Source organism: Macaca thibetana, chromosome 8 (assembly GCF_024542745.1).
Source record: "Macaca thibetana thibetana isolate TM-01 chromosome 8, ASM2454274v1, whole genome shotgun sequence".
Taxonomy (NCBI): Eukaryota; Metazoa; Chordata; class Mammalia; order Primates; family Cercopithecidae; genus Macaca; species Macaca thibetana.
The window spans coordinates 75,230,134-75,254,074 of NC_065585.1; the positions used below are offsets into that span (position 1 = coordinate 75,230,134).

The 23,941-nt window shown below is 39.0% G+C and overlaps 1 protein-coding gene across 5 annotated transcripts in view; it reads right to left on the reverse strand.

The window, feature by feature from the left end:
* The window catches only part of SULF1 (sulfatase 1), a 192,864-nt gene that overhangs the window by 163,757 nt on the left and 5,166 nt on the right, over nt 1-23,941 (reverse strand). For 3 of the 5 annotated variants that reach the window (XM_050802634.1, XM_050802637.1, XM_050802639.1), the window contains exon 1: nt 2,650-3,102. The exons of the other annotated variants lie outside the window; for them this stretch is intronic. The gene's annotated coding sequence lies outside the window, so the exon portion shown is untranslated. Of the gene's footprint in view, nt 1-2,649; nt 3,103-23,941 lie in introns of those variants that run through there. 5 annotated transcript variants of the gene reach the window in all.

Consider the following 23,941-nt stretch of genomic DNA (forward strand, 5'->3'; position numbering starts at 1 on the left):
CTAGATGATCTACATCAAATCTTTCCAAAACTCAAATCACAAGACTTGTTTACTCTTGGTCTTCTCAGCCTCACACAAAGTCCTCTGATGTGTCCCCACTAATTAAAAAGTAATCCTGAAAGTGCTGAGCCTGGGTGAGATAAGAGCTCAGCTACAATGCTTCCATCACTGAGATGGGTTTGCAACAAACAAATAATCAAAATAGTCCCTTGAACCAAACAATGGTTTAGTGATGTAGTGGATTTACATTTGGGCACAAATAAGCTCTTATCTTAATGTGACCTAGAAAAATGAACGGTATGCAGATCAGAGGCTGGTCCATGGATGATTTTTTTTTTTTTTTTTTTTTTTTTGCTAAACTTAATGGGTCCAAACACCTCAGCATGAAGCAGCAAATGCTGATGACTGGGCCCCTACTGGACCTCCAGCCTCCCAAATTAAACACTCCAGCACCATCTGACCCAGTTCCTGTTCCCAGGCTTTCTTCTACTTCTTGCTCTCCAGTGCTCTGCTCTTCTAGAATGTCCTTCCACACCTCCTGATTATCATGTAACACCTCTGAAAAGTTCCTTTGACTTTTACTGGGCAGAGGGAACCATTCTGGCTTCAGACTTTTACTAGGCAGAGGGAACCATTCTGGCTTTAGTACTGACTCTTAATCTTGAACACATTTGTATTTTTGCTATTATCTTGTTTTGAAAATCATCTGTTGTTTAAGTCTGTCTCCTTAGACTACCAACTCTTCCAAGGTAGGATATGAATCTTATTCATCTTTGTACCACTGGTGCTTTGCTCAGCACGCAGTACATAGTAGATGCTCAATAAATGAATGAATTGAATGAAAGACGAAAAAATAGAGTAAATGAAAAAGCTCTAAAATGGACTAAAATGCCACTACTTTCAGACTGGGTGCTAGACATTTTACATATATTATTTCCTTTTAGGCCTTTCAACTCCTCTCCTTGGGGTAAGTAATATTGATCTTACTTTATAGATGTGAAACCTGAGGCTGAAAATCTTAAAGATCTTGCTGCTGGTCATGTAACTAGGTAATGACCAAACTAAGCCTCAAGTCCAGATCGCATCAAAGCTTGTGTTCTTTCTATTATGATTGAGTATGACTTTGAGGCTAATGCTGAGATTATGTGGTTCATCTTTGTAATCAAATTAGGCAACGTATAGAATTTGGTGTTGAAATATCACTTTTAAATTTAGGGGTAAAAGCAACTAGAATCCAGTCTTATTTTTGACTTCAATTATACCTTAGAATTTCATGGGAGCCACAGAGAATTCTAAGTGAAAATATCATTTAAAGAGAATGTGAAACAAAGACATAATTTTATAATATTTCTCATGTGTGTTAATAAATAATGAATAAATATTGCAATCTGAAAGTTAATGTGAAATAAGTTTCTCCACTTGATCCATTTTGGATGTTATACTATCATGTAACATACTGAGCACTAGATAGATACAATAAATGTAAGAATTTAAGATAATTAAAGACACATATACACACTAACATCTACACACATATTATCCATGGTTTTCACATCCATTCATCGAGAGGCAAAGATGATAAAGCCTTATGAACGAATCACAGCACTTACAGCATTAAAAGTGAGAGGACTTGCTTTTCTACATTATTACCAATTTATAGTTCTTAGTTTTCTTACCTGAAATCTTATTAAAACAATAAATCTCAGTATCTCATAGCATACCAAATTATAATCATGGTTTTATAAATGCAAATTGTACAATTGCCCAAAATAGACCCTTTGTTTTTTGGCTTGTTCAAATAGCAAGTCATAGTTGCTAAGTATTCAGAAGTTGTGTCTTTCTTCATGTTATTCTAGAGTTTTAAGTTCACCTCTTGTTAAAAAGCAGTTTCTCAAAGCAGTGAGCATAATCTCTGAGAAGAGTACTCTGTTAATTCAGCACTCTTTACAGAAACATAGTTTGATAACAGGGCTTTGAGTTTTGCCTGTGCTTAAAAAGTTAGTGTCCATGTTTCTTTAATATTAGAACCTTCAGTTATGCAGTGAAAAATTTAATAAAAATTCACATGTTCACTATAGCTACAGTGTTTTGTACAGTTTACCCAAGTCAGTGCAAGTTTCAAGCCTGCACTGAAAGATGGGATTTATTTCATAGTGTGAAAAGAAACTTTCAACAATTACAACTGATTGAAATTGTGACTACCCAAGGCAGAGAAACTGAAGATCGAAGTGGCATCGTTTCTCCTTGTCTAACAAGCCAGGTGACTAACTAGGGCTCCTCTTAAGGGCAAAAAGGTGTGTGTGTGTGTGTGTGTGTGTGTGTGTGTGTGTGTAGTGTTGTGTGTGTGTGGTGTGTATCAACAGCCAGACATCACCAGAATGCTGTCAAAGTGGCCAATTTCAGCACCTCGCCTGGGTGCTATTTTGTTAAGTGAATTAATTATCAACAGAAAACTCTTTCCCCTCTTATTATCATTACAAGGGACCAAATTTGGGTGGAGGACTTTGGCCAGAAACAAACTTTCCATCATCTGAGAATCTAATGAATAATAATATGATGAATAATGAATAAATAATATGAAATGGACAGGGACAGGAAGGAAAGTTTGTCTTCTTTCTTTTTAAAGTAAAAGCAGAGCACGATACTTACAAAAGCCGCCTTCAAAATCTTCTCTAGAGAAAAAGCTCTGGGAACAGGGAGGAGGCAGAGGAGCAGAGATAAGGCGGCAGCGGGACTTCCTTCCTCCTCCGGAGAGGGAGAGTCATGTTCCTTATCTGCCCTGACCTCTGAGGAGCGCCGGCAGCCGGGAAGGCCTGGCCTCTGATCCTCACTGCCCTTGCTCCTGGCCCCTGCGCCTGGGGTTTCCTAGTTGCCGATCAAGCCGCCCCGGCCCGACACCGGCCCCAAGATTCATTAGCGACGGTCTGCGAAGTGCTCGCAAGATGAAGACGGTTATATAAGCCCGCGTATTATTATCATCACACCCCCCCCATAGAACCAACGCTGCCAGACAAACAAAAGGCAGTTCCAAGAAGAGGAGGAGCAGAGGCAGAAGTTACACTAGGGGTGAATTTCGGGACACGGCTGAAAGAACTGCGGGAAAAAAAAAAGGGCAACTCAATATGTGCATGCAAACCTCTGCAAACAAACTGCGCTGCAGCCGGCCGGCTTAGAGGGCGGCGGGCAGAGGCTCGGGGTTTCCAGGCGTGCGGTTCCGGCTCCCTGAGCACCCGCCCGGCACAGTAGCTGCCTGTGGCAGGATGGAGTGGATGGGAAGATGTGGTATTTGGAAAGCCAGGCGTTCCAGAGACCAAGTGCTTAGTAAACACTGATGTTTCTTAGACTCAGACCAGGTGCTTCTGCTGGTTCTCTTTATTCCTGGTCTCTTGTTTTCCTAAGGATGGTTGGCCAGGAGTTCCCTGTGCCCTGTCGATCCCTCTAATTTTAAACGTCTCTGGGTCTCTCCTCTCTGTGGGAGCAATAAACGGAACCAGAGCGCTCTTTCCACTGAGCCTGGGTCCTCTGAGAAAGTTCTGATTATTCTGAGCACCAAGCTTCCCTCCCCCCTCCCCCGACTTGCTACTCATATTTTCTTTAAAATTATTATTATCCTGGCCTGCGCCTGCCACTGCTTCCCAACACGCAAAGAAATCCTCATCTTGGCACTCAAAGCCCACAATTTCTGTCTCCACACTAATTTCCCACTTCCCATCCCGCCCTCCTGCCTCACCCCCCAGCACATTAGAATGTGAATCATTCTCTAAAGATGGCCTTTCAATTCTCCATTTCCCATCTTTACTCATACCCCAATCCTCACACCCATTTCCTTCAAGGTTCAGTTCAAATCCCGCCTCCCCTACAAAAGCCTTCCCTGATTTCCCCTCTTTTCTCCCTGTGACTCTGTTTCTCTGTTGTCATTCCTCATGCGTTGTCTGTCTCCATAGGTTTGGAACCCTGCGTTGTTCTCCTTGGTGGCCCAGGACAGGGCCCTACATAAAGCAGGTGCTTAGTGAGTATTCACTGAATGAAACTGACAGCTGACCAGATCTTACCTGCATTGTCGTCAGCTATATGGGCATAGGTGAGAGCCACCACACGGTACTAAAATATGGATGGTTGTTGGATATATGCAATAGGTTCATGAGGGTTTGTAAACTTGCATAAGTTAAAAAAGAAAGCTTTTCTAAAACTTGTAGGGGAGCCTCTAAACTTCACTCAAGTCAGCTTACTTTAGGATGTAAGTTCGTGAGGCAAACAGGAATGTTGGCATCTGTTGATTCTTTGCTACTGCACATTAGGGGACCCGTAAGTGGAACTTCCTTTACAGAATGCCAGGAAAATTACCCAAAGGTGAGATTTTTCAGACATCACTGGCTTCTGGGATAGATTTTATGGAGGAACTCCTCCACTATTGAAAGAATATGTGCTATCACAACAGCAGCTTAGCAAATGAACAGCTGCTCTCGGGTGAATTGTTTTATGATATGGGGTGAAATTTAGAACACGAGCTGTCAGATACTGAATTTCTTGTGGCTTTGTATTAAAGTGTCCTTAATGACATTTCTCCTGTTATTTTTTGGTAAAGGCAACATGCTTCAAATTTCATCTCTGCCAGTTGGATTGACCGTGGTGTCATTTCAGAGACTTGGGGTGTGTCTATGCAATACACGCTCTCCACGCATACAGATTGTTCAGTGAATTGTTCAGTGAATTGGAAGAATTTTCCCCCCTCCACTAATTTGGAACAATGAAAACCAATTCAGGTTTTAAAGAATTTTGGCCTCAAATTCCTGAGGATTCGGCTTCAGGAATGACAGAGATCTTACTGCAAATTTGTAGTTCAAGTGTAGGATCGTCTGTCATTTTGTTATGCTCAGGTGAGGACCATAACCTTTACTATAGTTAGTATTTATGAATCCCTCTGGGGTTTCAGGAACCGGGCTAGATGCTTTACATGTCTTCTCAACCTAGCAGAACTATTTTTTATTTTCACTTTACAGATGGGTAAATGGAGTCTGGTCATACAGCTTAGAAAGTGACAGAACTAGGATTTGAATCTAGGTCTATCTGACTCTGTAGTCAATGATTTTTCTATTCTACTGAAAGCTGAAAGAAACCTGAGATATTATCTCATCTGGCGGTTTTCAAACTGGGTTCCAAGAAGTTTTAGGCTTTCAAGGGATACTTCAGGAACCTTGGCAGTGTGTGGGAAGCGGGCGAATGTGTGGGAGGCCAGGCAATCTGGCTTGGACTTTACTCGTTGGATTCAAATGGATAAACATTATTTCCATCTGTTTTATAGAGTGACTTTAGACTTTGTTTGAGACAATGGTTTTGCTGCTAAAAAAATATTTTAAAACTCTTGTTTAACTTCCTCATTAAAGAGTATAGCCACATATGGTGGCTCATGTTTATAATCCCAGCGCTTTGGAGGCCAAGGTGGGTGGATCGCTTGAGCCCAGAAGTTCGAGACCAGCCTGGGCAACATGGTGTAACCCTGTCTCTGCAAAAAAAAAAAAAAAAAAAAAAATTAGTCAGGTGTGGTGGCACATACCTGTAGTCCCAGCTACTTGGGAGGCTGAGGTGGGAGGATCACTTGAGCCCAGGAGGCAGAGGTTGCAGTGAGCCCAGATTGTGCCACTGCATTCCAGCCTAGGCAACACAGTGAGACCCTGTCTAAAAAAAAAAAAAAAAAAGAAAGAAAGAAAGAAGAGAAGAAAAGAAAAGAAAAGGATGAAACTTGGGGTCCAGAAGATAAAATGCCTTGTCCAACATGGTATAACTAAGGGCGATAGGCCCAGCATTAACTTCAGATGTCCTTTATCTAAAGGACGCAAGGGGCCAGTAGTTTCAGACAGAGCCTGAACATTTCAAGTTTTGTCTTTTAGATAAAGGACATTTGTTAAATCCCAGGGGAAATGAGAGAATCTACATTTCCCTGACCTGACTCTGTGTCCCGACAGTATTCTTGAAAAACGGAAGGCGGGAATACAGCCACAATGGCAAGCTAAACTTATTTTTTTTTAGCCCTTTGGCTATAAGTCTAAAGTTTGTCAACATTTACCTTGTGACAAACTAAAATTAAATAAAGAGTTAAAGTTGTAATTTGTCTGGATGATTTAGGACTCTCCTACTCTTTTCATTCAAACCAAAGCCAGGAGTGTAGGATACTTCTGCATGAGTCATTTAGCTAATTACATGGTCTTGGCCTGAGAGTCCTCCTACTAGAAAAACTGCTTAAACTCCCATTTTATCAACCTAGTCGAAAGTGGCTCTTTTCCTGTGAGACAAAATAGGTGTGGGAAAGACCTTAGAGAGATCAGGCATGGTCACGGGAACATGAGTCTCATATAAGTTGGCATAGTTTGTATGGATTGGCTTGTAAGGCCTGAAATCTCACGTGTTACCTTGGTATTTATTACCTTTGAGCCTTACCAGGACTCCCCAAGGCCTAACTGTGAGCTCCTCTATTTTCACTAGATATGTCCCCTCCAGCAGGAAAGGATGCCCACCTGGCTTATTCCTCTGTCAGCTGGGCCAGCCTCACTCCACCAGGTCTTCAACCTAATGGGTTTTACTTCCTTACCAGCCCACACAATTATTCAAACAAGCCAATTACATCTTCCCCGGGGAGCCTGAGGGCAACGCATTTTCTTATTACTACTGCCTCCCGCAGCCTCTGCTTGTCCACTCTGTTCCCGGTGCAACCCCTGTGTGCCCTGCATAGTATGTGTTATCCTCCTTCCCTGGCCTGTGAGTTTATGTGACTCTAAGCTGCTGTGGATCTCATCTGTCCACTGTTGTGTGCCGTGTGTTTGGTCATCCCCAGATCCCTAGGATGGACTCCCTCTCTCACCAACAGGGTGAAGAGGAGGCGAATAAAAATGAGCAGACATTAGTAGTAATACTAAATTGAATTTTCACTGAGAGCTAGTGCCAAACAGCCCATCCGTTGGAGTTTTGCTGTTAGGCTATTTCCAAATAGAAATAAATTTTAACTGAAACGATGTGAGCTGGAACTGACCTTTATTAATTTCAGGGCCCCTGAGTTTTCTCTCTTGCTCTTTTTAATTTTTATCATTCTCACCTGGAGATTTTTGGAAACAACAGCACTGTTCTCTTTGCTGAGATGGCTTAACTGTAGTCCTGCCTAGAGGCAAAGGGACAAAAAGATGAACCTTCTATTCTTGTCATTTAAATCTTTGCTAACTGCATTATTTCAGTACAATGTAGCAGGAAGAATTTTTTCTCATCTCCACAGGCAAGACATTATAACAAACAGATCCTTTTTTTTTTTTGCCATCAGAAACAACCTAAAATTAATATATTTCCAGAGTCTCAGCCCTAGAAACAAAGCTTTAGATGTTATTTCTTTTCCTATTCATGAGATTTACAATAGGAAGGTCATGTTTGCACTAGACTTCGGTTTGAAATTAATCTTCTTTTCTCCTTGGCATTTCTATAGAATCCAGGCACTTCATTATTTAGTCATTTCCAAATATTAAATAGTTGTCATTCTTGAACAACGATCTAATCTTCTCTTTATGGGTGGAGAAACTGAGTTGTGGAACTCACAAATCATTGCCAGGACATATATCACTCTGAAGGTTATGGCTACTCATTGAAATGCTTTTCGACACACGTTCTTAGACTACAAAATAAAAATGTAAATTGTTTTATAAACAGCATGAAGACCATCCGCTGACCATTAGATTGTATTAATTAAAACTCATTTGCATTGTGCCTTATGGGAGAAACTTTATGAAATAAATAAATATATTTAAACCCCACAACCAAACTCAACACTGAGGCTGTGTTGTAGCCACCTCCCCTCTCTTCTGAATTGTGCCTCATACAGATCACAATATATTCTTGGTTCAGTTGAACAAGGGTTCATTTAAACCACATCTGTTGCTCATCAGACCTCTATTTTAGGAGTGGGGAATTCTTTTTCAGAGATAGATTCTGTCTGGAAGGTCTTACGGCAACAAATAGTCCTCATTAAATTTCACAACATTTTACCAACATACATACAGTACTCGCTGTTACGTGATTATAGAATTCAGGCGAAACTCTGCACCCCCACTTCAAAGGATTCCTCACTTGACTAATTCTAAAGAGTAAATGATTTTCCCATCATTTGTTGTGTTTGACAATAGAAAGGCTGACACAGCAACATTGCTAAAATGACAGCTCATTTCTATTCAAGGGGAAGGAATTTGTGTTAATATTCTTAATGACAGGCATCTTTATGAGAAATGTGAAATCATTTATCCTTAGCAATAACCTGACTAGGATTAAAAAGTACTTGGTACTTAGAACGGAAGTAATCTGTCAGGAAAAATTATTTAGACTGATGCAAATTAACCGAATAAATTGGCCTACAGTAGCTTCCTAATTATGGTGTGCAGATTTAAGTTTGTGAAAATCAGTTTGAACTGAAGAAGAATCTGGAAATGATCTTTCAAGAAGTGATCTGGCATTCTTTTGGAGGAAAAGATAACATATTTATTTGAGAAATTCTTTTACCATTTACTAAGAATTTCTGGAAGTGATTTAAAAATCAATGACGTGTAAATCAAGAAAGAACATATTAAGTAAATGCGCACATTCCTTGCTTTTTCAGAACAACAACAGTAGTAATATCTTATGAAAATACTGAGGCATGTTCATTGTGATGCCCTAGATTCTAAATAACCAGCAGTGTTTTCTGCGGGGGCGGGAGGGTTGTTCCAACCTTCTCAGGGCTGGCTTGGGCATGGTTCCAAGGGACAAGTCTGAGACATGAGCACTTGGGCCAGTACTTAACAAGCAATGTATAGACTCGGCTGTGTATTCTGTAGGAGAGTTGTTCTACTCTTAATAGGCACGGTGTTGCACGCCAGTTAACAAGTTTTTATTGGAATCTCAGTCTTCTCTTCCTCGCCAGCTTCACAGCAAACCTTCTTTTAGCTCTTTACCAAAAACTCTAGTAAACTGTGGGAAGAAGCACTTTACCAGCGTAGGAAATTTAATTAGTCTGGAAAAAAAAAAGGTGTAAATTGCAGGAAAATGTAAACTGCCTCCATGTAATTAATGTCTGGGTTTTACTATTTAGCATTTATATACAATGCATTTATATTCTTTTGAGAGAATGCATGAATTTTTGGAGACAAACTGACTTGGGTCCAAAACCTAGCTCTACAGGTTTGTGATTTTTTTTTTAAAACCTGCTTTCTTTACTTAGAACTAGAATGACCAGTATAGGAATTACAAAATCTGAAAGGAAATAGCCGTGTCCTGCATATGTAAGGACTCAGTATCATTCAATTTCTCCTTCCTTTTCTGAGAGTCTTTTACAGCATGAACATTCTGAAGAACTTGTTCAGTATTATCTGCCTTGAGTGAGCAAAAAGCATATGCCCTTTCCAGGGAGCATTAGCTGAGGAGTGACTCTGACAGTTGCCTAAGTTTCTGTGTTTAAATATAAATATTAAATTATATGAAGGCAAAACAACAGGGACCCAAAAAGACGGTGATTGACAATCATTAATAATAACCTGAATGTTGTGACTTCAGCCCCAGGGACAGGCAGTCATTCAAGCATGTAAACTCAGAGTGTTGGGTTTGGTGTTTGAAATCTTAAGAAAGTTTTTGCTGGAAAATGGTGGATTCCAGACACAGAAAAAAAATGAACATAGTCCAAGAAATTCGATATGTGCCAAATCCGGTTTGTCACTTCCTCTAAGTGTAAGCAGGTAGAAGCATAAATTACAAATGCGAAACTGTACATGCCAGAGGGCAGGAGTGTGGGAATGCACAGGAGAAGGCATTGGATGGAAAGGATAAAGACGAAGCAGTGGTGGGGACTAGGACCCTGGACACAAGCCGACTGCAGAGGTTGAAGTCTGTGTGAGATGCTGATAAGGATGTGCTGAGACTTAGACAGGAAAAAGCCTCGTTCTGCAGAATCTGGAAACGACTCATGTCTTGGGCTGGCAGGTGCATTAGGAAGAAGAAGCTGAGGCTAAGGCTGGAGCCTGAGGCAAGGGTGACAGGCAGCCAAGGGAGTGATAACAGGCAGTACCTACAAGGAATTGCTATAAGGCTTTAAACCATGTCAGGGTGAGTAACCTGAGGCCCATGTGTGATTGACCTCGCAAATGCAGTTTTTACCCTGAAATTCCCTTATGTTGCAATAAAGTTAAGCTCTGCACTTAAGATGTCTGTGTGCTATACTGGAATGCACAGGATAGAACAATGATGTTATTCTAAAGTGGGAAGGGAGGTAGGTGAATGTGGTCCTCTCAATATGCCTAGTCATTCTTATTTGGGGGAACATGTATGCAAATAAATATTATGGGGAATTTTGGAGTGGGAAGAAATCACAAAAGGAAGGGTTGGAAGCATGGGTTAGAAGAAGGAGGTGGCAAGGTGTATCCTGACACTTTTCTTGAGCTCCCATCTTCGCTCCAACTGGTCCCTTCTTGAGTCATTGCTCAGAGGGCAACTGTGACGGGCACCTTGGAAAGCTGGCTGTAGCCAGGTGCTGTGACATGCAACTGTAGTCCCAAATACTCAGGAGGCTGAGGCAGAACAATAGCTTGAGCTCTGGAGCTGCAGATCAGACTAAGCAACATAGTGAGACCCCTGTCTGGAAGAGGAGGAGGCGGAGGAAGAAAAGAAAAAGAAAGAGGAGGAGGAGGAGGAGAAGAAGAAGAAGAAGAAGAAGAAGAAGAAGAAGAAGAAGAAGAAGAAGAAGAAGAAGAAGAAGAAGAAGAAGAAGAAGAAGAAGAAGAAGAAGAAGAAGAGGAGGAGGAGGAGGAGGAGGAGGAGGAGGAGGAGGAGGAGGAGGAGGAGGAGGAGGAGGAGGAGGAGGAGGAGGAGGAGGAGGAGAAGGAGAAGAAGAAGAAGAAGAAGAAGAAGAAGAAGAAGAAGAAGAAGAAAGAAGAAGAAGAAGAAGGAGGAGGAGGAGGAGGAGGAGGAAAAGGAGGAGGAGGAGGAAGAAGAAGAAGAAGAAAGAGAGAGAGAGAAAGAAAGAAAAAGAAAGAAAGAGAAAGGAAGAAAGAAAGAAAAGAAGAAGAAGAAGAAAGCAAGCTGTATATCCTGGAGGTGGTTCTCCTCCTGTCCTGGGACCATGGTCCTTGCTTGACTGTTTCTCCTTTTTTATCCTATCTGGTTATAGCAAAAGGAAAATCATGAAATGCAGATATTAGTGAGCCTGGGCATAACTTTTTGCCATGCGGACAATAGATTATAATCTAAAAAAGGTTACCCAGATAGTCAAAGGCCACATTTGTTCAAATATCCACAGAGCAATTTGACTTTCCAAGGGCAGAATTAAAAATTTCTTGAAAGTGAAATTTATTTTCTGCTTTCATTTATTTGTTTTTCTGGCACTGAAACTGTGTGCTTTACTATAAAGTTGAGATTTGGTGAATTGAACCAACTTAATTTTTAGGTCTTGTCTTTAAGTATTTTAGATAATGTAAAAACTTTTTAATAGAGAACTCTGAACATTATTCATTCATTTAACAAACATTTATTGAGTGTTCCATGTGTGCCAGGAGCTGCTGTTGGTGCAGATAAGATGTGGTGCCTGCTTTCAAGAGGGTGCAAATAAGAAGGAAGGTCTATTTTTTTCATGCAAATGTTTTTCCATATAAACTATGTTTCTAGAAAGGATGATCTTAATTTCAGAATTTAAAAATTACTAAATATGAGGAAAAGACATTTGTTAAAAAGTCAGCTGAGCTTAAAGGAAAAAAAGGAAAATGTGGAATAACGACCATTTAATGGTAGGGGGTCTGGAGTCAGATTTCTGGGTCCATATCCAACCTTGGTCCCTGCAAGTCTGTAACCTTGGCCAAGTCAGTCCAACTCTCAGAGCCAATTTCCTTGCTTATAAGATTGGGGACCAAGAGAATTCTATGTCATAGAGATGTTGCATAAATTATATTAGATAATGTATGTACAGCACTTACTTGTACATGGTAAGTATGTATTTAATAAATCTTAGCTGTTACTGTTATATATATAACATTAGTAAGTAAAACAGACATCTTTCTCAGTCATTTTGTTTTGTTCTTTAAGAGAATGTTTTTGATTTTTGCTTTGTTAGGGACAGGGTCTCACTCTGTTGCAGTGGACACAATCATAGCTCATCGCAGCCTGGAACTCCAGGGTGCACGTGATCCTCCTGCCTCAGTGTCTTGATTAGCCGGGACTACAGGTGAGGCGTGAGCCACCGTGCCGGCAAGAACGTTGCTTTTCTAGCGCCAAATATAATGTGAGCCCTAGAAGTTTTAGGTATGGTCAGTAGGAGTATAAAAAAGCATTAGAATGCTAAGAAGGCATATTGGAATTTAAATCCTAAATTCTAGAACCAGTGCTCTTTCCAATATTCTCTCTTGGCATCCTTCTAAACTCTGCCATTCAGTAGCTGTGAACATTAATGGTATAAGTAACCTTCACAGCCTCTTTCTTCAACTGCAAAATGGGTCCCACAATGCCTGTCCAATCCACTTCAGTGGAAGCATTATGAAGATAACTAAAATAAGGTCAGTGAAAACAGTTTGCAACGAGTAGTATGATGTATAAGTAAGGGTTATTAATAAATCATTATGAGTTTCTCCTGAGCTATGGTACTGATTATTGATGACTGACTGACAAAACGTATGATTGTGATTTATAAAGACAGTCTCCCTTGGTCTCCTTGGAGAATTGATTCCAGAACCCCACTGTAGATACCACAGGGATGCTCAAGTCCCTGATATATAATGACATGATATTTGCAATATATACACGTCTTCCCGTATACTTTAAATCCTCTCTAGATTACTTATAATACCCAAAACAAGATAAGTGCTATGTAAATATAATAGTTATACTGTATTTTAAAATTTGTATTTTTTTATTGTTGTACTTTTTCCCCCTGAATAGTTTTTCTATCCAAAGTTGGTTTAATCCATTGATGTAGAACTATGGATATGAAGGGCTGACTATAATTTAAGTGGAAATTACTTTCAGTTTACAGAAATAGATTACAGTTAGGAGACCTGGATCCTAGTTCTTCACTTTGCCTCTAATCAGCTGTTTGTTTATACAAATTACTTAACTTTCCTTAATTAATTTTTAAAAATTTGTACTTGAAAATAATTTCAAACTTATAGAAAATTTGGAAGAGTAGTAGAAAGAACACTTACATACCAGTTACCCATATTCATTTATGGTTAACAACTTGCCTCAATGTCTTGCCTTATCAGTTTCATTCCTTCCCCCTGCCCCTCTCTCTCTATATATACACACAGAGATTTTATATATATATATATATAAAGTATAATATATTATATACATAATTATGTACATATATATATTCCTCCCTTGAACTATTGAGAGTAAACTGCACACATCATGATCTTATACCACTATACGTTAATATTTCAGCATGTATCACCTAAGATGTGTCTCTGTTTCTATTTCTTTGAAATGGGCGTAAGTACTTAGTTATGTGGCGTGATCCATAGGTTGTCAAAATCAAATGAAATGTTTAAAAGCATGTTGAAAAGCGTAAATTGTTATACAAAAATTGAAGGTTGTATATTTCATAAACTATAGGGAAAATCAAATTACTTAAAACTTCAGAGGATTTACAAATGGTAGTAGAGTGCAAACGAAGAAAGCCCCTTATCTGTTTGCATAACAAGCCGGTTATAGTGCCAAATTTTTCTCAGTGGTGAGAGCAAAAGAGACTGATGCCCTCACCCTCTATGTCATCCTTTTTGAGTTGTATTCCTCCTGCGAGGACTTACATCTTTTCTTGGTGCTCTTTCTCATTTCAACAGTTTGCCATTTTATGTGGTCTTTTTGGTGGAGGTTATGAGCATGTTTGAGGCAAGGTGACAGAAACTAAAGAGCAGTTGCTACTTGAGGGAAGATCAAGAATACAGCTGTTAAGAGTTTAGTAAGAGCTCAGCTTTATTTCTTCTGGTCTTCTCTTTGAGTAGTGAAAATGGCATACTTTATTTTCATTATAAACAACAACTGAGATACAAATAGGAAATAGGGAAGCATTGTTTTATAGAAGTGTTTAATGTATAGGCTTAGCTGAAAATAGTATGAACATAAAAAAGAAAGAGACCATGTCCTTTGCAGGGACGTGGATGGAGCTGGAGGCCATTAGCCTTAGCAAACTAACTCAGGAAGAGAAAACCAAATACTGCATGTTCTCACTTATAAGTGGGAGCTGAATGATGAGAACACATGGACACGATGGCAGGGAGCAACACACACTGGGTCCTGTCGTAGGGTGGGTGGTTGGGAGGAGGAAAAGCATCAGGAAGAATGGCTAATGGAATCCTGGCTTAATAACTGGGTGATGGTGTGAACTGTGCAGCAAACCACCATGGCACACGTTTACCTATTTACCTATGTAACAAGCCTGCACATCCTGCTCATGTATCCCTAAACTTAAAATAAAAGTTGGAAATTTAAGAAAAGGAAAACAGTATGAACAAAATATTCTTACAGATCAAAAAATAACTTTCATAGAATCCCTTTTTCAACAGCATTCACTATCATAAAGTTTAGCTATAAAAAAAGATAATTATTCTGCCACTTTATCTTCACATTCTCAACAGAATTCACACTTTCATAAGAAGTTGTAATATTGGTAAGCCTGATATTTTTATAATTCTAACCAGATTTGCAATCACATTTTCCAGTGGATTGAAATATGACCAATAACCTAAAAATATGAACGAAAATGCTCTTTTTCCTATGACTTATTTCTTTCATTGCTCTGGAAATCATAATGGCTTTTTTGAGATATTTACGACATCAAAAAGAAAATCTAGAACATCTCTGAAAAACAAAACTTTTTTAAAGAGTCAAAACCATACTTAGGATATTCTAAATTAATCCTTTTATTTTGAGTTATTAAATTGTTATTCCTTATAGTACAAAATAAAAAATGGAAGTTATGACTAGGAAATACATTTATAATACAATAATGACTACTGCTACTTCTTTTACAAATAAATCAGTTTCAAATGGAAATTATATAGATGCATAATTGTATATACAGTCATGTAATTCATTAAGCTATGAAGAATATTGCTTATAGACTTCTCTTGGGAAAGTTTCAGTACCTGAGGAGGTATTCAAATGTTTATTTCCCAGTAAGGTGACATTACTAAGGGGACAGTTCAACGGTTCTAATGCAATAGGTGTCCCTAATATTGACAAAATATGGTATATGTGAAATCATTTGAAGTATTGGGCAGTGAAGTGGGATCCAGAAGACATGAGTTCTAACACTAATTACCTCACTCAGGTGTTTAGACTCAGGCAAATGGCATGCTGTCCCTCAGATTCAGTTTTCTGGTGTACAGAAATGACATACTGCTCTCCTTACCCAAATATTACAAGTTCCAGTGATTTAGTGCAAGTGAAAATTGTTTTGAAGTCGTGATGGTTGATATTGTCATCATCAACAGTGGATAGTGTATTCTTTAAACATATGTTAAAAAATGCATTTACAAGGAAGTTTCTCAATGATAAAGCTGCATATTTTCACAGATCATCCATAGCAACAGTGCTTGGTGATCTCCATTAGAACAGATTTTCCATAAGGAGTACATCTGAAAAAAAAAATGCTTTTTCTTGTATTTGTTCCAGTCCCAGTCATCATTTACACTGCCTGATCACTCACGGTAGCCCTCAGCAAGAAAGTCCATGGTCAAAAAGGGAGCTGGACTCATCTCTTCTCCTTGTTGGGTCCTGATGTAAAGTGGACACATGAACTCATTTTTGTCCCAGTAGAATTTACTGACTTGTACTTTTTAAAAATATAAAGCTTGGGTTTAGAACTCTGCCTGGTAAGAATGAGTTTTGTTGAGGCAGGAGAATAGCGTGAACCCGGGAGGCGGCGGAGCTTGCAGTGAGCTGAGATCGCGCCACTGCACTCCAGCCTGGGTGACAGAACGAGACACCATCTCAAAAAAAAAAAAAAAAAAAAAAATGAGTTTTGTGATTTTAGGCAGGTCTGCCAACAAACCCAGTCCTCTTGTTTCCTCAGATGTAAAATGAGAGGTTCTGCTTAGATTATCTCTAAGGTATGCTTCCAGCATTCTGTGTTTCTATGATATCCTTTCCTGGAAAATCCACTGCGAATTCTAAGTTATTGAAGCAACAACAGCAAATAAGATTCAGTAGTTTTGACAGTGTGCAATAATTTCTTCTTTCTTCCAAGTAATTTAAAACCTTTTACCTCAGTTGCTAATTGTCCTACAAATGAGAATGCCATTCCTAGAAAAAATTTTTCCAATCCATACCCACTGCAGAAAAAAAAAAAAACCCAACACGATTTACTGTGAAATTAACAGGGTGTTTTAATTTATGCTATGTGGCAGATAGTGGACAGGCCTATATATCTAGCACTATCCATGAAAATCTGCTCTCGCTGTAATTTTACAGGTCCTTGAAAACAGAATTGTCACAATCTCTTCAGTTCAGCTCTCAAGAGAAATTAATTGATAACATAGAATCTTGAGTGGCTGGCATGTGAGTGACACCCAGCTATACAATTTCACATCTAATCAAGGAAGATGGGAATTCTAGTTGGCCTATTGTCTATTTGAATCTGTTTCTGGATGGAATCCAGCTGGCGCAAATGCAGCCCTGGAGAGTGATGTGGGCAGAAGATGGAAACAAAAAATCTGAGCCAGAGAATCAGTGCCCGAGATAGTGCCTTCCACATTGTCAAAAGAATGCCCGGGGTAGTTGTGAATGTGCTGCTGATTAGTTTCCTAAAATTCTCAATGACTAAAATATAATGTTCTATCCCCGTAGTCCTTGATCATTCTAACTGTGAATGTGTAATGAAGGCCTTTAGGATGTACTGGCTCTACCACCTTGAAGCTATGCTTGATAGATGCAGGGGCCTGAAACTCAACTTGTCTTACTGTTTCTCGAAATATAAGAGAGAGAAAGCAATTTAAAAAAATGATGAGAGTAAGAATAAATGCAAAATTGTACATAATTAAGAGCTAAATTTATATGACAAGATTTTAAGTGGAAAGAGAGCACAGATGAGAGAGAGATTATTGATGGTTGGAAGAGTTAGGAAAAGAAAGTTCCATGGAGGTAATGAGGCTTGAGTCTTTCTTTTCAAAGATGGGTGGAATTTGAACATGCAGAACCATGATGCAGTCCTAGCCCAGAAAACAGTGTGAGCACGTGCCTTGTAGCAGAAGTAAAGATGTAAATTCAGGACATGGTGAACCACTTTAGGAAAGAGCAGAAAGTGTATAGGGGGAGTGGAATGGTTATCGTGGAAAAGATAATGGAGGTTCTTAATTGCTGGTCCTTTATTTAGACTGGATGCTGCAGAAAATTGGGAGACAGGTGTTTTAGGGTAGTGGAATGATATGATGAAACAGTGTAGAAATAAGATGAGTTTAATGGCAGTAGGTAAGACGAGTGGAGATAAGAAAGAGATAAGGTACAGAGCTTATTTTAGATGCATGAGGTGATGCAAAACTGGATTGAAGTCCTTCCTCTTTCCTCCAACCATTCTTTTTAGTTTCAAGGAGAATGCTTAGGCTGGGTGCAGTGGCTCATACCTGTAATCCCAGCACTTTAGAAGGCTGAGGCAGGAGGATTGCTTCAGCCCAGGGGTTTGAGACCAGTTGGGCAACATAGGGAGACCCCATCTCTACAGAAAATAGGAAAAAAGTTGGCCGGGCTTGGTGTGTGCTTGAGGTCCCAGCTACTTGGGAGGCTGAGGTGGGAGGATCAATGAAGCCCAGGAGGTCAACACTGCAGTGAGCCATGGTTACACCACTGCACCCTGCCTGAGTGACAGAATGAGACACTTTCTCAAAAAAACAAACAACAAAGGAGAATGCTTTATTTATTTAAGCTTGTCTTAACAGGAAGAGCAGAGTTTGCCAGTAAAGGAGAATAATGTCATCTAGGTGAAGAGAATGGCAGAATGCAGGCAAAGAGATAATGGCATGCTCCTGAAGGGTTAACTAATTTGCTCAAAATCACACTATTAATAGTAGCCAAGTTCTGGCATCCAGATTTCTAATGTCCTTCCACTGTACCACCTTGCCTCTTTTTCCTAGCTCCAACACTGTTGTCATTTTCAGCAAATTTTATTTCATTGCTAATAGTGTGCTTAATTGGTTTTTCAGACTTGAAAAGTTACCAAGGAAATAATAAAATATACATTTTAATATTATTTGCCCAACACGAAATATGATTTGCCTGAAGCAGATGAGGAAGTTAAGTGGAGTATTCTAAGCTTCCAAAGGGGTTATGACAATGGTAGAAGCAATTGTAGGAACACCTGTAATTTTACTTCTGAGACTACTGTAGTAGTTTACCGGAACGTTAGATGAATAGACAGCTATTTTTGTAGGAGAATGGCTAATGAGAATAACAATTGCTGTACATGAAGTTTTTCATATAGCTTATTTTTCCCTATGTTTTCTGTACTGATTTTTATGTCAAAAAGGTAAAGCGACTCTCTATGACGGAACGTGTTTTGACTCATTGTATTCTTTTTTTGACTTCTCTACTTACTCATTTTTCTTTTCTTAGAAGGACCAAATTTCTCCAATTCCAGAAGTCTTTGTACCTCTAAGATCTAAAAGCGTAACAGGTAGGAGTAGAATCTTGAATTGAAATTTGAACTTAGACAATCCAAACTTAAGAAGTTTGGAAACATCAACTCATGTTTCAGTCCCTAACCTCTATACCAGGACCCTGGCCCATTGATTTAAGTGGGTACTAGATGAAGAGACCTAGTTTTAAGTTTGGCAGCTAAGCCCAACGTTTGTGCTTGCTGAAGATGATGTTTATTGATCTAACTATGGCACTTGTGTATTATTCTTTTCTCTCTGGTTCGTTGCACTGGATGTCTCAACAATTCAGTTGTTAGCCATTAATGGCTTCTAAATATAAACTGGCTTATGTCAATTAATCCCTCATGTCTGGCAACCATGAGTGAGAAATAGATTACAGGTGCTGATACTTAGGCTGGCGTTTCTTCCAGGGGAACTAGGGAATATGGTTCAGAAAACTCAGTTGGGTGAAATAGAACAGGCCAAAGACTTCATTAAAAACTTGAATGAGAACCAAGTCTCTTTTGAGGAACCAAAATGCTGTCAAGTCTCCAGGGTCAATGCTATTCCCACAAATTTTCAGTAAGAGGGCTACATTTCAGTTCCAGATTTTGCTGACTCAAGCTCTGTATTCTTTCAGTCATGCAGCCTCCACATATAAGGCAAGAGTTTGAAATGGCAAACACAATCTTCTACTTCTAAGAAACCTATGCTTAATCCTGAAAACTGCCCATTGATTTAGTAGGAAGACTTGACTAGAGAATGGCTCTCTTATTTTGAAGAGGAAGTGGTTGAAACAAATAAAATAAAATAAAAAGGGATAAAACAAGAGGGGATAGAAAGAAAAGCAGGGGAATGCAGAAACCTTTCCCAGATCCATAAAATTAAGGATGATTTGTCTTTGTAGTGAATAAGGGAATGTGTATTTCATTTGTAAATAAATCATTGGTACATTCTGTGAAAGGATGTCAATCAGCCTCCTCCAAGGTAGAATATGAAGGTTTGTGCGCATAGGCAACTTAAATATTTCATCTTTTCTTGACTCTAGACTTTTTAAATTTCATATTCCTCCCCACTAGCAGTCTCTTAGTCAAAAGAAGAGAATTATAGGTGTTATGCAGAGGTAGTTGAGTGTTTTGACTTGAATATCCATAACTTCCCCTAAGTTATAGAAATGCTAGATTGTTACTTGGCCAACCATTTTCTTAATCTGAGAAAAGATTTTTTTTTTAATCTAAGGCAGCGTATGCCTTATAAAAATCACAGTTGTGTATTCTGTCTAATGCCCACCAATGATCAGGAAATAAGATCTGTTTAAATTATATTATTAAACATTGAGTGCTCGCTTCGGCAGCACGTATATTATTAAACATTGATATACACATATATTTGCCTATGTCTGCATTATAAAGTTCTATCGAGTGTAGTCTGTTTACAGATAACAGATAAACGTTTGTTCCATAATGACCATTGTCACTTTGGAAACATATGGTGTTGCCGAATGAAATTCCACTTTCAGTAGCTTTGGGTTGAGCCACCATTTCCCTGTGTCCTGGGCTTGATACCTCAGTATTTTTCTCTCTTTTGTCCTCTATTTGACTAATCACCAAGTTGTATTATTGTTATTTATTTCTTCACAATGTTTCTTATATTCATCCTTTCCTTATTCTCACTGCATCAATGGGAATAGACAACACTTTAAAAAATTTATTTGGACTTTGGGGATCAATTGTCTCGTTATTCCCCTCTCTCTTTCTCTCTCTGACTCTGCTCACTCACTGTCACTCTCGTTTTTCCTTAATCTCTCCTCATTCTTTTAAAAACCTACTGCTTGAACTTCCTAGGCATCTGTTTAGCTATCAAGTCCAACCTCTCTACCTGATGTATTAGGACACTCTAGAATCTGGCCTGACTTAGCTATGACATGAAATGCTTATTATAGCAAGGCACAGAGCAGAGGCAAGAGAGGATCACAATGCTTCCTCTCCTCTTCCGTTCCTTTTTTTCTATTCTTTGCCTCTATCCTCTTTCCCTCCCTCTTCCTCTTTATCTTCTTTGCCAAGTGGCCCCCTTCATTATATTTCCAAATTGTGTCATACAGATCATTAGATTAAAAAGTGCTATTTTTATTTGAAAAGGACATACTCACTTTATCACCAAGCCTCAGCTCAAGCCTTTTCTTTTGCCATCTGGGAACAAAAATGCCGCTTTTGTGTTTTGTGTTTGTGCAGTTTCTCTGTTCTATATTCTGTGTTAAGCATCTTATTTTATTATCTCATTTAATCTTTGTAACAAACTTTTGTGATAAACATTAACTCCATTTTACAGAGAAGGAAATTGAGTCAAAGTAAAATAAAGAGATTTAATCTGTTTGATATCGGGTCCATATCATAAATCTCCTTTATGAAATCTAAATATCACATATGAAAAAGATCACGATAATACATGTAAGGCCTCTAGGCATCCCAAGTAAAAAATATTACATGTCCTATGCTTTTCTTTATCTGTTATATTCGGAAAACTTTCTTTTCTTTTACCAGCATAAAGTTCTCAGAAGAAAAAAAGGAGAACATGATTTGTAGGGGGCCTCTCTTTTCTGGGATGCACTTTTTATAAGATGAAGGTTAAAAGCTGGTTTCAAGAATTTCTGGATGCACGGTAAGGCACATCTGTTTACAGGGACATTCTATTCAGGAGAAGATTGATTATTGGCAGGTGAAGGTTAAGGGTGAAACTTTAAATTGGCAGGAAGTCTATTCAGAACACATGTTATATGATAGAAAGGTGATTGGGATGCAAAGGCATATTTGTAATAGGAGTTTGAAGATAATATCTACAGGTGCACACTTCTAAATTAACTTATCAACAAATGTACTTTGGAATGCAATTAATCTTTTCCCACCATAATTCTGGTATAGCTAATATCTTTTAATTGTGTAACCTTTAGTTTTACTTTAAATTAATATAGCAGATGTTGCCTGTAACACCATACCAAAAAACTGGACAATAAGCAGAACTGTTTGTATTTCAGATTTCCATTTTGGTTTTTAAGAATGGGCTAAATGTGCCAATATTGTTCAGAAAAATGGGAAGACACTTAGATTGAATAATCTTTGAGCCTCTGTCATCAAAGGAATACAAGGAGATTTTCCTGAGTTCTTAAAACAAACGTGTCTCAGAAATTCTTTGCATATTATGAAGTGGAAAAAGTTGCATGTATTAGTAATCCTATTTACTGATTGGAAAGACCATAGGAAAAAATAAAAAATTAGTTCAGAGTTTCTGTTAATTCTAACAACAGAACTAGTATCTGGCTACAGCAGTTTGTAGCTCAGTTGAAGATTTGGTCAATGCCAACAAAAGAAAAGAGCAAAACAAAGAAGAGCTAGAGTGAAATTACATGACAGTAGATGAAGCTGCATCAGAGTTCGTTGCTTAAGAACAGACAATTCAGTTGTTACTGTTTTATAATGTGATTGGATATGTAATAAGACAAATCCCCATCTTACAAGGATACTGTTTTACGAAAATGTCTAGGCCTGCTCATGAATTGATTGTCCTTCCAGCTTTAGAATCTTTTTTAGTTTATATTCAACAAGAGCCACGTGGACTCTCGCCAGTTCCAAACTCCACTCCCATCACCAGCCTTCTAACTTTATTTTAGAATTTGATTAGTGTGACCTAAATTTCTAGATTGATTTTGAGAGAGTCTACCTTTTACAATTAAAACCTTTGATCGAGAAACACAGTGTGTCTGTTCATTTATTCAGCACAGAGATTTATTATTAATCTCACCCACAACAGTTAAACCGTAGCATGTCCAAGTCCCTTAGATTCATATTTTAGAAAATGTAGACATAGTTTCCTATAGGTTTGCACTTGTGTAGTAAGCAAAAACAAAAACAAAACAGCATAAGAAAAATTTTACCTTTGAAGGTAAAGTGAAGACCTGCTTTTTTTTTTTTTTAATTAAAAGTGGCTTAGGGCCGGGATGGTTGCTCACACCTGTAATACCAGCACTTTGGGAGGCTGAGGTGGGAGGATCACTTGAGGCTAGGAGTTTGAGACCAGACTGGGCACCATAGTGAGACCCAGTCTCTAAAAAATTAAAAATAAAAAATAGCTGGGTATGGTGGTGCATGCCGACAGTCCTAGCTACTCACGAGGCTGAGGCAGGAGGATCACTTGAGCCCAGAAGATGGAGGCTGCAGTGAGCTATGATCTTGCAATTGCCCTCCAGCCTGGATGAGAGAGTAAGACATTGTCTCAAAAAATTAAATTAAATTAAAATTTAAGAAGTTTAATGCACTATTGTGCAGGAGTACATGGATGACATATTTAGAGGGCAAAGGAGGACCAGCTTAGTGGCCACAACTGAAGATGGTGTCAAACGTAATTGTTAATGTCTCTCTTTGAAAATTTGATAGTTATGTTTGCTATGGAGAGGGAGGGATCTCCAGAAATACTGGCTTGCCCATCATCCCTGGCAGTTCCAGTTTCTTTCCTCTTCCTGACGGAGAGCAGGTGCAGACCAGATGATCAGAAAGCTAGAACTGAATATCCAATGTCTAAGGACATATTTGCTAAGTGGCACTCAGTGCCTTGTTAGAGAATTTTGCAGTCAGCTGCCCTTCCAGGGAAAAGGCACAAATAGAAGGTTCAATGTTTGATGATGGGTGCAGAGTTTGGGAATGGTAAGGGGCTCAAACTGATTGCTTTCAGTTTTTTTGTTAAATTTGGCTTGCAGGTGAAGTCTAAATGGTATCTTGCTTTATCAATTACTTCTGGAAGCTTGATCTGACTCTCTATAGTGTTTTGTCAAGTTTTTATTAATATTTCTTTCTAGCTGGTGAGCCAGGAGGAAAGAAGGGAAGCACATGACCCTTAGTGAATCCAAATCCCTGCTGGGGTCCACAGAGAGGGTCCTTTGTTCCCCAACAGCACCGTGGCCCAGGGCCTGCTCTTTATCGTCCTTGGTGCAGGACCCAGGGCTTCATGCTTCATTCCTCCCTCAATGTGTATTTAACTGTCACTACTGTCCCTACACAGCCATTAGCTCAGTTGCTCCAAATCCCTAAATGCCAAGAGCACTTCTCTCCTTCTCTCTCTCTCTCTCTCTCTTACTCTCACTTTCTCTCCCTTGCTCTCTCCCTCCTTTCCTTATTCCCCTGCCTTTGGGGGCAGAAGAAAATGCTAAAGGAAGGTACATCATGAATACGTAGGATTAATGACTGACACAGTTGAATGATTGTTATTCCTGCATCCTAGGTCTGGATCTATGTATGCACCAATCAACCCCCTCTCACTTCCATTTATTGAACACACAATAC